Here is a 14,684-nt window from a genome sequence, read left to right as displayed (position 1 = left end):
TGTCCAGCTCTCTGGGATTCTCCTGTGTAACAATTGCCTCCAGGAAGGCTCTGCGTGGGAGAACTGCCCTTCCGGACTTGACCAGCCTCTGTCATTAGAGTCCGCATTATACCTCCTTCCCTGCTAAGGCCACCCATAGGGGAGGCCCATTTCTTTTTCGTGGTGAGAACATTTAAGATCTACTGTTAGCCTCCTCCCAGCTGCACCCCTGCAATGGTCTCTAAGGGGCTGACTCTGGGGGGCTCCAGCCCACGCAGTTACCGAGTAGACTCCCGATGACCCAGTCTCAAAGGCTCTCTCAGTCTGGATGGATGCAGAACTGCCTCAGTTTACTTCCTTCAGGAGACACAGCAAGATCAGATCGCCTCTCAGGATAGCCCCGGCCTGACTCATGAGTCCAGGAGAGCTGCTGTAGAATGTGTCTCCAACATGACAAACACTGTCCCCTCTACTGGAAAGCACCGAGGTCCATCTGTAGATGCAGCCAACAGATCTTAGTTCTCAGATTTCACCTGCGTCGCTGGGCCCTAAATTCATTTTTTCCCTTTTACAGTTGAATTTCAGATGTACAGAATTTGATTAGTGATAATGCTTAGTTAATATGGCACCAGTATCATCAGTCCATTCACGGCCCTTTTACTGTACTTATTCATACCTTCTTGTAGCAACTAGAATTTCACCATGAACTTCTAGTTGCCTTTGAGCTCCTCTCCTACTTGCCTCCTCCTTCTCCCACACCAGGTAACCATTATTCTCAACTGTATGTTTATTATCCTTTTACATTTTGGATAGACTATCACATAAACATGTATATCTATTCACTATTAGAGATTAAAGTAATAATTTATTTAGTTGTTAACCACAGTGAAAGTTAAATGGGTGGGAATTTCAGGATGCCTGGGTGGCTCAGTCATTGGGTGTTTGCCTTTGGCTCAGGTCATGATTCCCTGGTCTTGGGATTGAGCCCCACATCAGGCTTCCTGCTCAGCACGAAGCCTGCTTCTCCCTCTGCCTGCTGCTTCCCCTGCTTGTGTGTGCGCGCGCTCTCTCTCTATCTCTCTGACAAAATAATAAATAAAATCTTAAAAAAAAAAATGGGTGGGAATTTCTCTGTGGTGAACCTTGAACTCAAGAGAACTAAATTGTCATAAGTGCAACATGAATGCTTTTTTGTTTCAACCCCAATATAAAATTTGTTATGAGCATGAATTTTAATCAAAATTATGAGGGATCCAATCTGTCTTTAGCTACTTAAATGCACATATCCGTGTTCTGTTTTTCCATCCCTCCATTCCCAGACCTGATCAAGAAACTTAAAATCCTGTTTCTTTAGCTTCCTGCTAAACACATTCTTAATGAGGAAATCTAATATCAATCACTTCCTCCTTGCTGTAAATTTAATTTGTGGGATATCTCTCTCAAGGTTTTTTGCATTTTAAATCTCTCCACTTGATAGCCAATGGGCACATGAAAAAGTGTTTAACATCACTCGGCATCTGGGAAATAAAAATCAAAACCACAGTGAGATACCACCTCACTGTGGTAAATGGCTAAAATTAATCATTTAATTTGGTAATAATGGTAAATGGCTAAAATTAACAAGTCAGGAAACAACTGATGTTGTCAAGGATGCAGAGAAAGGGGAACCCTCTGACACTGTTGGTGGGAATGTAAACTGGTACAGTAACTCTGGAACACAGTATAGAGGTTCCTCAAAATGTTGAAAATAGAGCTACCCTATGACCCAGCAATTGCACTACTGGGTATTTACCCTAAAGATACAAATGTAGTGATCCGAAGGGGCATGTACACCTGAATGTTTATAGCAGCAATGTCCACAATAGCCAAACTATGGAAAGAACCTAGATATCCCTCAACAGATGAATAGATAAAGAAGATGTGGTATATATATATACTATGGAATACTATGCAGCCATCAAAAGAAATGAAATCTTAACCATCTGCAATGACGTGGATGGAACTAGAGGGTATTAGGCTAAAAGAAATAAGTCAATCAGAGAAATGTAATTATCATATGATCCCTCTGATATGAGGAATTTGAGAGGCAGGGCAGGGAGTTGTGGAGGGGTAGTGAAGGAAAAAATGAAATAAGATGGGATCAGGAGGGAAACAAATCATAAGAGACTCTTAATCTCACAAAACAAATTGAGGGTTGCTGGGAGGGGAAGGGAGTAGGGAGAGGGTGGTTGGGTTATGGACATTGGGGAGGCTATGTGCTATGTTGAGTGCTGTGAGATGTGTAAGCCTGATGATTCAGACCAGTACCCCTGGAACAAATAATACATTATATGTTAATAAAAATAATTTTTAAAAATATCTCCATTTGAGAAATGAAAGGGATTTGTGTTCTGTTAAAACACATTCTAACAAGGAGATACGAGAGATGTTTTAAGAGAATCAAAATTTTCCTTCCTCCAGAATATGACTCTTATAAGAAGTACAATGTGGGGAAACTACTAGAACCTTATATACTAGAAATTTTTCCTCAGTAAGATCTCTTAGGCCTGCTTGGGCCACATTACATTACATTACATTACATTACATTACATTACATTATATTGCATTTTTAAAAATTGAGATAATTCCTCTTCTCGATTCATGGCACACTCCTCACATTGTTCTTGCAAAGTACCTCTTTTGTTTCATTTTTTTACTTCTTACTTTAGCTCCTCTTCAACTCCCTTTCCCCCTTATACGATCTTTTTTTTTTTTTTTCTTAGATTCATTTATTTTACAGAGTGGGAGAAGGGACCGAGGAAGAAGGAGAAAAAGAATCCTCAATCAGACTCCCCACTGGGCGCAGAACCCCACATGGGGCTCAATCTCACATCCCTGAGATCACTACCTGAGGCAGAAAGCAGAAGTCCATTGCTTAACCCAATGTGTCACCCAGGTACCTCCTTATATGACCAGTTTTAATAAATCTTTCTAGTTTGACTTTTCCCTAGCTTTATTGAGTTGCAATTGACATATAACATTATGTAAGTTCAAGGTGTACAAGGTGTACAATGCGTTGATTTGCTACACTTATGTGTTGTGAAACACTTACCACAGTAGCATTAAACACCTCCATCACCTTACATAACGACCATTGCTTTTTTGGGGTGAGGACATGTAAGAGCTACTCTCTTAGCAACTCTCAAGTATATAATACATCATTGTGAATTGTAATCACCATGCTGTGCATTAGATCCCCAGAATGTATTCATCTTATAACTGGAAGCTTGACCCTTTGACCAACATCTCCCCATTCCCCCACCCCCAGTCTCCTGTAACCACTCTTCCACTCTGTTGCTATGAGTTTAGCTTTTTTAGATTCCACATGTGAGTGGTGTCAGCAGAACAGTGTCAGGTATTTGATAACGGTATTTGTCCTTTTTTGTCTGACTTATTGTACCACTTGATCATGGCATATGATCCTTTTTTAATGTGCTGTTCAATGTGGTTTGCTAGTATTCTTTTGAGAATTTTTGCTTCTGTATTCATCACAGCCTATAGTTTTCTCTTCTGGTGTCTTTGTCTGGCTTAGGTATCAAGGTGATGCTGCCCTGGTAAAATGAGTTTGGGAGTGTTCTCTCCTCTACCATTTTTTGGATGGATTTGAGAAGGTTTGGTGTTAATTCTTTAAATGTTTGGCAGAATTGGGGCACCTGAGTGGGGTCATGATCCCAAGGGTCCTAGAATCAAACCCCACATTGGGCTCTCTGCTTAGTGGGGAGTCTTCTCCCTCTGACCCACTCCTGCTCAAGCTTGCCCTCTCTCTCTCTGTCTCTTTCTATCAAATAAATAAATAAAATCTTAAAAAAAAAAAAAAAAAGTTTGACAGAATGTACCAGAGAGACCATCTGGTCCTGAGCTTTTTTTATTGGGAAAATTTTTTTTAATTACTTATGCAGTCTCCTAACTTGTGACTGGTCTGTTCAGATTTTCTGTCTCTTCACAATCAGTCTTGGTAGATTTTATGCCTCCTGGAATTTACCTATTTCTTCTGCCTCCAATATGTTAGTGTCTTGGTTCATACTATTCTCTTAGGATCTTTTATATTTTTGTGGTATCAATTCTACTTTCTCCTCTGTCATTTCTAATTTTATTCATTTGAGTCTTCTCTCTTTTTTTCATAGTCTAAAGTTTTGTCAATTTTGCTTATGTTTTTAAAAAACCAGCTCTGAGTTTTATCTGTTCTGGTTTTTTTTTTCAGTGTTTATTTCATTTATTTCTGCTCTGATCTTTGTTATTTCCTTCCTTCTGCTACCTTTGGGCTCAGTTCATTCTTCTCTCTCTAGTTCCTTGAAATGTGAAGTTAGGTAATCTACCTAAGTACTTTCTTTTTTCAAGATTGTATTTATTTATATGAAAGAGAGAGAGCATGAGCAGGGGCAGAGATAGAAGCAGGTTTCTGGTTGAGCAGGGATTCTGACTTAGGGCTTGATTCCAGGAACCTGGGATCATGATCTGAGCCAAAGCCAGATGCTTAACTGACTGAGCCACCCAGGTGCCCCATATTTTCTTGATGTGGGCAATATTTATTATTATTATTGCAATAAACTTTCCTCTTAGAATTGTTTTTGCTAAAAAAAAAAAAAGAATTGTTTTTGCTATATGTCATAGGTCTTAATATGTTGTCTCTATTTTCATTTATTTCAAGATACATTTTTATTTCCCTTTTTATTTCTCCTTTTACCCACTGGTTTTACAAGAATGTGTTAACTTCTACATATTTATGGAGTTTCCAGCTTTCCTCCTATTACTGATTTCTAGTTTTATACAATTGTGGGAAGAAGTAATACTTGGTATGATTTCAGTCTTCTTGTATGTGCTCAACTTGTTTTGTGAACTATCCTATGATCTATCCTGGAGAATGTTCCATATGCACTTGAGAAGAATGTGTACTTTGCTGCCATTGGATGGAATCTTCTGTATATGTCTGTTATACCCTTCTCTTTTATCTTTTATGAAGCTTCTGTAAGTTTTGGCTTTGTGGTTACCATAACTTAAATAAAAATCTTATATAAGATATAGGGGCTCCTGGGTGGCTCAGTGGGTCAAAGCCTCGGCCTTCAGCTCAGGTCACAATCCCAGGGTCCTGGGATTGAGTCCCTCATTGAGGGGGGTCTCTGCTCAGCAGGGACCCTGCTTCCCCCTCTCTCTCTGCCTGCCTCTCTGCCTGCTTGTGATCTCTGTTTGTCAAATAAATAAATAAAACCTTTTAAAAAATCTTATATAATATATAACAATGATTTTTTTTAAGATTTTATTTATTTATTTGACAGACAGAGATCACAAGGCTTTAACCCACTGAGTCACCCAGGCACCCTATAATAGTGCATTTTATGCTAATAACAATTTAACTTCAATCACTTTTGAAAACTCTATCCTTTTACCCCCATTTTTGTTTTTGATGTCACAACATACTTCTTTTACATTGTGCATTCATTAACAAATTATTGTCAACTGTAGTTTTGTCACTGCAGTTATTTTTAATACTCTTGTCCACTAATCTTTATACTAGAGTTAAGTGTTTAACATACCACCATATTACTGTGTCAGAGTATTCTGAAATTGTCATATACTTCCCTTTAGGAGTGTTGTTTATTTTCATATTATTATTTTGCAGCCGTTTGTTTCAGCTTGAAGAACTCCTTTCAGCATCTCTGTAAATCAGGTTTAATGGTGATGATCTCTCTCAGCTTTTGTCTGGGAAAGTCTTTATTTCTCCTTCATGTTTTAAAAAGATTTTACTTATTTATTTGTCAGAGAAAGAGAGAGAGAGAGAGAGAGCACAAGCAGGGGGAGCAACAGGCAGAGGGAGAAGCAGGCTCTCCACTGAGCAAGGAACTCAGTGCAGACTCAATTCCAGAATCCTGGGATCATGACCTGAGCTGAAGGCAGACGTTTAACCTACTGAGCCACCCAGGCATGCCTCTCCTTCATTTTTGAAGGATAACTTTGCTGGATAGAGTATTCTTGACCAGCTTTTTCTTTCCAACCCTTGGAATGTATCACCCCACTCTCTCCTGGCCAGTAAGTTTTGTGTTAAGAAATGCACTGATAGGGGCACATGGATAGCTCAGTCGATTGAATGTCTGACTCTTGATTTCAGCTCAGTTCATGATCTCAAGGTCATGGGATCAAAACCCACATTGGGATCCATACTCAGTGTGGGATTCTTTCTTTCCCTCTCTCTCTGCCCTTCCCTCCCACCCCCACTCATACGCATGCACATGCACTCTCTCTCTCAAAATATATTTTTAAAAGATTTTATTTATTTATTTGACAGACAAAATCACAAGCAGGCAGAGAGGCAGGCGGGGGGTGGGGTGGGGCGGGAAGCAGACTCCCTGCTGAGCAGAGACCCTGATGGGGTGCTCGATCCCAGGATCCTGAGATCATGACCTGAGCCGAAGGCAGAGGCTTAACCCACTGAGCCACCCAGGCGCCCCTCAAAATATTTTCTAAAATAAAATATAAACCCACTGGGGGCACCTGGGTGGCTCAGTTGATAAGCGTCTGCCTTCAGCTCAGGTCATGATCTGAATCCTGGGATAGAGTCCTGGGATAGAGCGCCTCATCAGGCTCTCTACTCAGCGGGAAGCCTGCTTCTCCCTCTCTCACTCCCCCTGCTTGTGTTCCCTCTCTCACTGTGTCTCTCTGTCAAATAAATAAAATCTTAAAAAAAAAAAAAAAAAAAAACCACTGATAGCCTTATGGAGTTCCTCTGTATGTTACAAGATTCTCTTCTCTTGCTTCTTTTAAGGTTATTTATCTGTCTTTGATTTTTGACAGTTTTGTTGTGATATGTCCTGGAGAGGATTTCTTTAAGCCGAGTTTGTATGGTAGCCTTTGAGCTTCATGAACTTGGATATCAAAATCTCTCCCCAGATTGGGGACTTCTCAGCCACTCTTTCTTTAAATAAGTTTTCTGCCCTCTTCTCTCTCTATCTTTTCTTTTTGGAACTTTAATAATTCGCACATTATTTCTTTTGATGGAATCCATGGCTTACATAGACTTTCTTCATTATCTTTCTTATTTTTTTCCCTATGATTGAATAACTTCAAAGTTCTTGTCTTCTAATTCACAGATTCTGTTTCTGATTAATCCTTTCTCTTGATGATGCTGTTTGTTACTTTTTTTTTTTTTTCTTATTTCATTCATTGTAATCTTCAGCTCCAGAATTTGTTTGGTTCTTTGTTATGATTTTTATCTCTTTGTTAAACTTCCCATTTTTCTCACATATTGTTTTCCTGATTTCATTTAATTGCCTTCTGTGCTTTCTTATACCTGCTTGAGTATCCTTAAAACACTATTGTAAATTCTTTATCAGTTAAATCACCGATCTCTAATTCTTTGGGATTGGTTAGGGAAGATCATTGTGATCCTTTGCTGGTGTCACGCTTCCTTAGTTTTTCATGTTCCTTGAAGCTTTGCGTTGCTGTCTTCGCCTTTGAATGAGGAGCCGCCTCCTCCAATCTTTATTAACTGCCTTTGGGAGAGAAATACCTTCCATCAACCCTGCCAGGGATTGAGGCTTTCTCAGAACTTCCATGCATACACCTGCTCCATGGTTCTTGCCCCCTCTTGTGGCAGAATTCTTAAGCTTGTATGCCTTCCCTCTATTCTGAAATGCACCAGGCTGAGCTCCGACAGCCTCTCTTTTGTTTTCCCAAAGGTGGTGCTAAAGCTCACGTTTGTGGTCTCTCCTTGGCCTGGAGATTGGGGCTGGCTTTCTGCGCATGCTTGCTAAACTGTCTGCCAAACCTTTCTCTCGAGGTCACAAGCAGGAGTACCGGGGAGCTGGCCATGGGGTGTGTGTGTGTGTGTCTGTGTGTGTGTGTGTATCTGTGAGTGTCTGTGATATAACAGAGTCCCCATGGGTCAGCTGGGAGATTGGAGAGCAAGGTTTCCCCAGTGGCTGGCTTTGCAGGCTTCAGGAAGGAGTGTGCAACACAGTAAGAGCCACATACTTTAATGCCCTGGGAGAGTCATATCTGCTGTTCTCCCAGCCTCTTCTTGCCCACTTCCCTGGTCATGCAACTCATGATTCCGTATGTTGGATGTGGTGACAGAGAAATGAGCTTCTTTGGGAGCCTCCCATACAGCTGGGGAAGCCAGATGCTCATTCACATGTTTTTGTCTTTTCTGCATGAGAAAAATCACAGGTCAAGAGGATCTCTCTTGGTCCTAAGTTGTCACCTTGAGGCAGAGATGATGCACATAAAGTCAAACCATTTGTCTTGCCCTCTCCAATGCATCCAAACTCATATATATGTATTTTTTTTGCTCTAGCAGTGTACTGGAAATTCTCCACTAGAAACCTGGACATCCTTCAATGGGGATTGTCTGAGAGGCTTCCGTATCACGGCCAAGGAGGACTGGAGCCAGTTCACGGATACATGCAGCGTCCACAGCTGGGACCAAGGCCAGTAAGTCTATTACCTGATGCACAGGTAGGCAAGATTCCTCCCAGGCCCCTTATTGTATGGTGCTGGATCCCACAGGCTCCACAAAGGCGCTTTTGTCCATGGACAGATGCCAGATAGTTGTTGGGGGAGGGGACACAGATGAGGGACATCTTATTCAGTCATGATGCTGATGTCATGTCTTCACACTAATGTTGCACAACCTATTTTTACTCCTTCTTACGTTAATAAAAGTTACCCACATTGTTGGTGTTACCATGGTACATTGATTTTCTTCATTTTTGGTGTTTTCAAAGTTATTGAGGATTCTAAGAGTTTTTCTTTATGAAGGTTATATATTGATACCATATTAGAAATGAAATCTGTGCATTTAAAAATATTTACTAATTGACTTTAAGATAACAATAACAGCCCATAGCATACTACCACAAACAACATATTTTATGAAAAAAAACCCTACATTTTCAAAAACAGAGAAAAAGGTAGGGAGAAAACTAAACCCTTATTTAATTTTTACAGATCTCCTCAAGGTATGGCCTCATAGAGGACAGCCAGATCCTTATACCTCCTCTGGCATTTAATTTGTTGTGATATGTTATTTGGTGGAAATATTTGAAGATAATCTGATCTCATATAGATTTGTAATTGAAAAAAAAAATATTTCAATAGCCTTTTCAGATCCTTGTGGTTGATTTTTTAGGTTAGTCACAATGCAGAATCTGAACCCATAGCGATAAACTTTCAGTATGCTGTTACATTGAAATCCATTGGTCCAATTTGCAGTTTGAATGGATTTTTACCCGTGCACAATTTCGTAATACAGGCTTACCTCCGAGACATGGCGGGTTCAGTTCCAGCCCACAATAATAAAGCTGGCATCACAATAAAATGAATCGAGTAAATTTTTTGGCTTCCCAGTGGGTATAAAAGTTATGTTTAAACTATACTGTAGTCTACCAAGTGTGCAATAGCATAATGTAAAAAAAGAATACAATGTACATACCTTAATTAAAAAATACTTGATTGCTGGGGCACCTGGATGGCTCAGTGGGTTAAGCCTCTGCCTTCAGCTCAGGTCATGATCTCAGGGTCCTGGGATCGAGCCCCTCGTAGGGCTCTCTGCTCAGCGGGAAGCCTGCTTCCCCCTCTCTCTGTGCCTGCCTCTCTGCCTACCTGTGATCTCTCTCTCTCTCTGTCAAATAAATCTTTAAAAAAAAAATACTTGATTGCTAAAAACTGCTAGCTATCATCTGAGTATCTGAGCTTTCAGTGAGTCATAATCACGGATCACAGATCACCATAACAAACGTAATAAAGAAAAAGTTTGAAATATTGTGACAGAGACATGAAGTGAGCCAGAGCTGTTGGAAAAATGATGCCCATAGACTTGCTCCACGCAGCGTTGCCACAGACCTTCAATTTGTAAAAAAAAATAAAATAAAATAAAAAAAAAACACACAACACACAGTAGCTGGAAGGCACAGTAAAGCAAAACACAATGAAACGAGGTGCTTGTGATCAGACTGACACTAGTACCCTCAGCCACATTATCCAGGGGAATCCCAGGGAGCTAAGGGCTGAGAAGTGGCTCCACGACCAGGGGCAGCTGACAACAGTGCCTTTGAGAATTTCTTCTAGCTCACAGCAATGCATGAAAGTTTACAGGCACTGGCTTACACGGATTTACAGACTATATTATCTCCTTTTAACTTTACTAACTTCCCCTCCCCAAATGTTGCAAAATTGGGCCTCCAAAGGGACCTGGGATCAAAGATAACACTAAAAAAGGCAACACAATTGAACAACAAAAAAGCAGCAAACCTGATATATCCCCTGCCAATGTACAAGGCTGAAAAATAGCAATCATTAAATAATCAGGTCTAACAGCTAACCAAGAAGGCTAGAATTTATCAAGAAGACTATTAGAAGACATTATTTACACACACCATTGTCAACTATCAACATCATCTCAGGTATACACTAAGCCTTAAGATCTTAGCTATAACAGGGGGTGCCTGGGTGGCTCAGTGGGTTAAAGCCTCTGCCTTCACCTCAGGTCATGGTCCCAGGGTCCTGGGATCGAGCCCCACTTCGGGCTCCCTGCTCAGTGGGAAGCCTGCTTCTCCCTCTCCCACTCCCCCTGCTTATGTTCCATCTCTTGCTGTGTCTCTCTCTGTCAAATAAATAAATATAAATCTTAAAAAAAAAAAAAAGAAAAGATCTTAGCTATAACAATATAAGAGAAGACATTTAAATGCCTCTGTGTATGTTAGTTTAGAAAAGATGCATCAGAGAAATTAATTTTTTGTAAGGAAAACTCCAAATAGCTTTGCTATTAATAAGAAAATATAAATTATTCAATTTTTTTTAAAGTAGACTCCATGTTGCCTGTGGCATGTGGAGCGTGATGCAGGGCTTAAACTCACAACCCTGAGATCAAGGGTGCTCCCCTTCAATCCTGATCACATTTGACTTACATGGATACAACATCTCACATACAGCCTGTTGATCCAAGTTACTAAACGTTTCCTGACTTTATTCCCAAGAATATTTCCTAGTTTAAAACACACACACATACACACACAGTAGAAATAGTAAATGAGAATTAATGCTAGGGTGTCCTGAGTATCTTGCATCTGATTTATCATTAAGAGACAAAAGAACGGCTGTACTCAAGTCTCAAAATTTGATACCAATATTGTTATGTCCAATAATATACGTAGAACACCCATTTAGTGCATGATTTATAACTAAGTGTATAGTTGTTTGTCACTGTTCAATGCTAGACCATAAGCAGAAAGTGGTTATGGTGAAGATTTATTGTTGTTGTCTTAAAGATCAATGAGAAATTATCTGAATTATTTTTAAATTCTCCTTTTACAAACGAGAAATAGAAATAATTCTGTTGCCTTTTTCAGTTGTAAACCCAGAAAACAAATTTATCCGATAGGTAAATTATATACTTAGGAAAAGCTTAAATCTCAGAGTCGTGAACTATCTTAACATCTTTCGTATCTGGCCAGAATAAAATATTTTGTTGTTCATTATGCTGATCAGCTCAGTTTAATATGACCAGATACTGCCTATTCCTCCTATTCAGCCTGCCAGGGTAGGAATGATGACTCTTTCCTTGCATGCTCAAAGTACTTCATACATAAGTGCAGTACGGCACTGTCCACAAGGAACCCTGGTCATGGATCATATTGCCATGCAATTGACTACATGAACTTCTTTCAAGGGTGAATCCACTTTTCATTTGTTTTCCTGCGCCTCTCAGAGTGAATGACATAATAGACATTACTAAGTATCTCTAAAATTAATGTATTTTATGACCCATATCATTCCTGAACTTCTTTAGATTTCAGAGGCTATATTTTCCATACCTGGGTGTGATGCTTCAACCCACCTACAGGTAATCTGGAAGACTGAGTTTTAAGTGAGGCTCAGAGGAAGAGCAGATTCTATAGTGGGTGGGGGCTGTGGCTTTGGCCTGTGACCCAGTAGACCTGATGGTACTCAAAGTTTTGTGGAACAAGAAAGTCCCGAGAAGAGAATCAGAGCGTAGTCCCGTAGAGTTCTGAAACTGTGCCTTCCTGAGCTAATCACTATTCTCCCTTTGAGAACAAGGCTCTGGCATGCCTTGAGGACTTCATAGAGTCTGAACGGATTATTTACTTGGTGAAAAATACCATCATACCTGAATGATCTGAGTCCTTGTAATTCCATGGCGTTATTGGGTTACTTTGGTCTTAATTGACCTTTAATACTGGGATGCAATTATTATTCTTGAACTATTTCTCTATTCTAAGTGACACCCCAGTGACTCCCCTTAGTCACAAATATGGTCCCTCCTGCACCAGAAGTGTAGCAGCAATGTAATTGTCCCTTGATAATTGATACCAATAACCCCGGAAAGTGCAGTTGTCCTTTCGCAACCTGTCAATTCAGTGGCCTGAGGAATCCGAAATGGTCATGTGGGATACTCAGTTTCAAGGTTAATGGGACCTTGTATTATTGTATCCCCTGAAGGAATAATACTTTTCTTGAGCACCTAGGTCACAAAACCAGCAGAGCCCAAGGTTTGGGAATGGGAAAGAGAAAATTCTCCCAGTGACAATCAGGTATAACAGTGGGAGAGGCTATTCCCAATTTTATATCTTAGTTCCCACACCCTTTAGGCTGGCACTTCAACCATGCAGGCATGGTCTCCAGGTAGACACCAAAAAAAAAAAAGTCTTTAACAAGTCATTCTCATTTGAAAAGGCACCTGCTTCTCCGTGATGGCTTATGTGATAAAACCAGTGAATTTCATGAGCAAGAGCCTATTGATGCAATGCTATTGCTATGAAGTGAATACTTCGGTAAAAAAATAAATGTGTAGGATTTAATGATGATAAATAAGATTTTCTGATGGGGTGCCTGGGTGGCTCAATTGGTTGAGCACCTGACTCTTGGTTTCAGCTCAGGTCATGATCTCAGGGTTGTGAGATCAAGTCCTGTGTTGGGCTCCACGCTCAGTGCAGAGTCTGCTTAAGACTCTCCCTCTCTCTCTGCCCTCCACCCCCACTCTCTCTCTCCCTCATAAATAAATAAATCTTTAAAAATATATATATTTTCTCTAGCTCCGCAGATGGGATACCGGCAAAAGCCTGGTGGGCAGGGAAGACAGATACACCAAAATAAGTTTATCCTACTTGGGATAAATTGATGAGTCCAAGGTAACAGAGTTGTTAATGGGTAATTGACTGGTCTTCTTAGGATAGAATACTCAGCCTTGGTTTCTACTGTTAGCTGGTCCACTCTAGATGCATAATTGCGTGTTGTTGATTTGGCCACCATAGTGTTAAGAGTCTTCTCTGCCCTTGAGTGAGCATTAACTTGGGACACTTTAGGCCTATTTCAGATGTTCTTCCTCATACCTCTTACCCAGACTTTCTTGTCACCAGTCTTACAATTTTGTTCCTTTCTAAGCCCCTAACCAGGTGTTAGCCATTGCCCAAAACTCAGTATAGATCTATTTTTCAGCTCATTCTTCTTCTATGTATAGTGAGCAACCACAAAAATTGCTCCAAGCTTGGTCTACTGGTAAGAATTTCCTTCACCACCATCCATCAGGGCCATGCCTCATTGGGGCCCTACTGTGGCAGGATCCACTTCTGGTTAGAGTATCTATAAACCAGGCACAAGTTCTTTCTCTATCAACTCAGCAATGAGAGGTCTTCATAAGGGCACAGGTATGAGTTGAGGGAGGACCAGTGTTGAAGCAGAAGTTGATAGATGTAGCTTGCTTGTGCCTTCCTGATCTACTTGAACCTGATCTCATGGATACCACTTCCATTTGATAAGAGATTGTTTCTGCATATACCAACCCTTGCCGCTTACTGGATCAGAGAGCAGTCAACTCATGATGGGAAGTTCAAGCTGCATAGTCCATGGGATAATGAATACTGTGCCCCCCTCCTGATATTCGCCAATCCAAGAGTGAGACACACATTACCTTAGTTACAAGAAGCATGATCACAGTTAAGCCCCCTGTGGAAATTTCCCAATCCCATAGAAGCAGCCTTGCTCAAAGCTATGCCCCCTCCCTGGGGGAAGCCTGCATCTATACCTCTCTGGTTTTGCAATACTTGGCTCCCTTTCCACTTCAAGGCAAGACAGCTCGATAGGGACATCCCAACTCTAAAGTTCCCAGCATGTTCAGCTGAGGCATCTGTTGCAACTGTATCAGGTTCAAATTCTCCCTCTGCCCAATTCTCACAGTTGTTGCTTCCAGGTGCAGTCCCCAGGATGCCCCCTATGCACTAGTCTCCATTTCAGAATTGGCTCCCTGGGGAACCAAACACACAATCAAGTGTTCAGGCTCTATGAAGTCCTCAAGGCATGCCAGAGCCTTGTTCTCAAAGGGAGAATAGTGATTAGCTCAGGAAGGCACAGTTTCAGAACTCTACGGGACTACGCTCTGATTCTCTTCTCGGGACTTTCTTGTTCCACAAAACTTTGAGTACCATCAGGTCTACTGGGTCACAGGCCAAAGCCACAGCCCCCACCCACTATAGAATCTGCTCTTCCTCTGAGCCTCACTTAAAACTCAGTCTTCCAGATTACTTGTAGGTGGGTTGAAGCATCACACCCAGGTATGGAAAATATAGCCTCTGAAATCTAAAGAAGTTCAGGAATGGTACAGATTGTTCAGTAAAATACATTATTTTTAGAGATACTTAGTAATGTCCATTATGTCATTC

The sequence above is a fragment of the Mustela erminea genome, chromosome 5, assembly GCF_009829155.1.
Source record: "Mustela erminea isolate mMusErm1 chromosome 5, mMusErm1.Pri, whole genome shotgun sequence".
NCBI classification, from domain to species: domain Eukaryota; kingdom Metazoa; phylum Chordata; class Mammalia; order Carnivora; family Mustelidae; genus Mustela; species Mustela erminea.
This window is presented reverse-complemented; position numbering follows the sequence as displayed.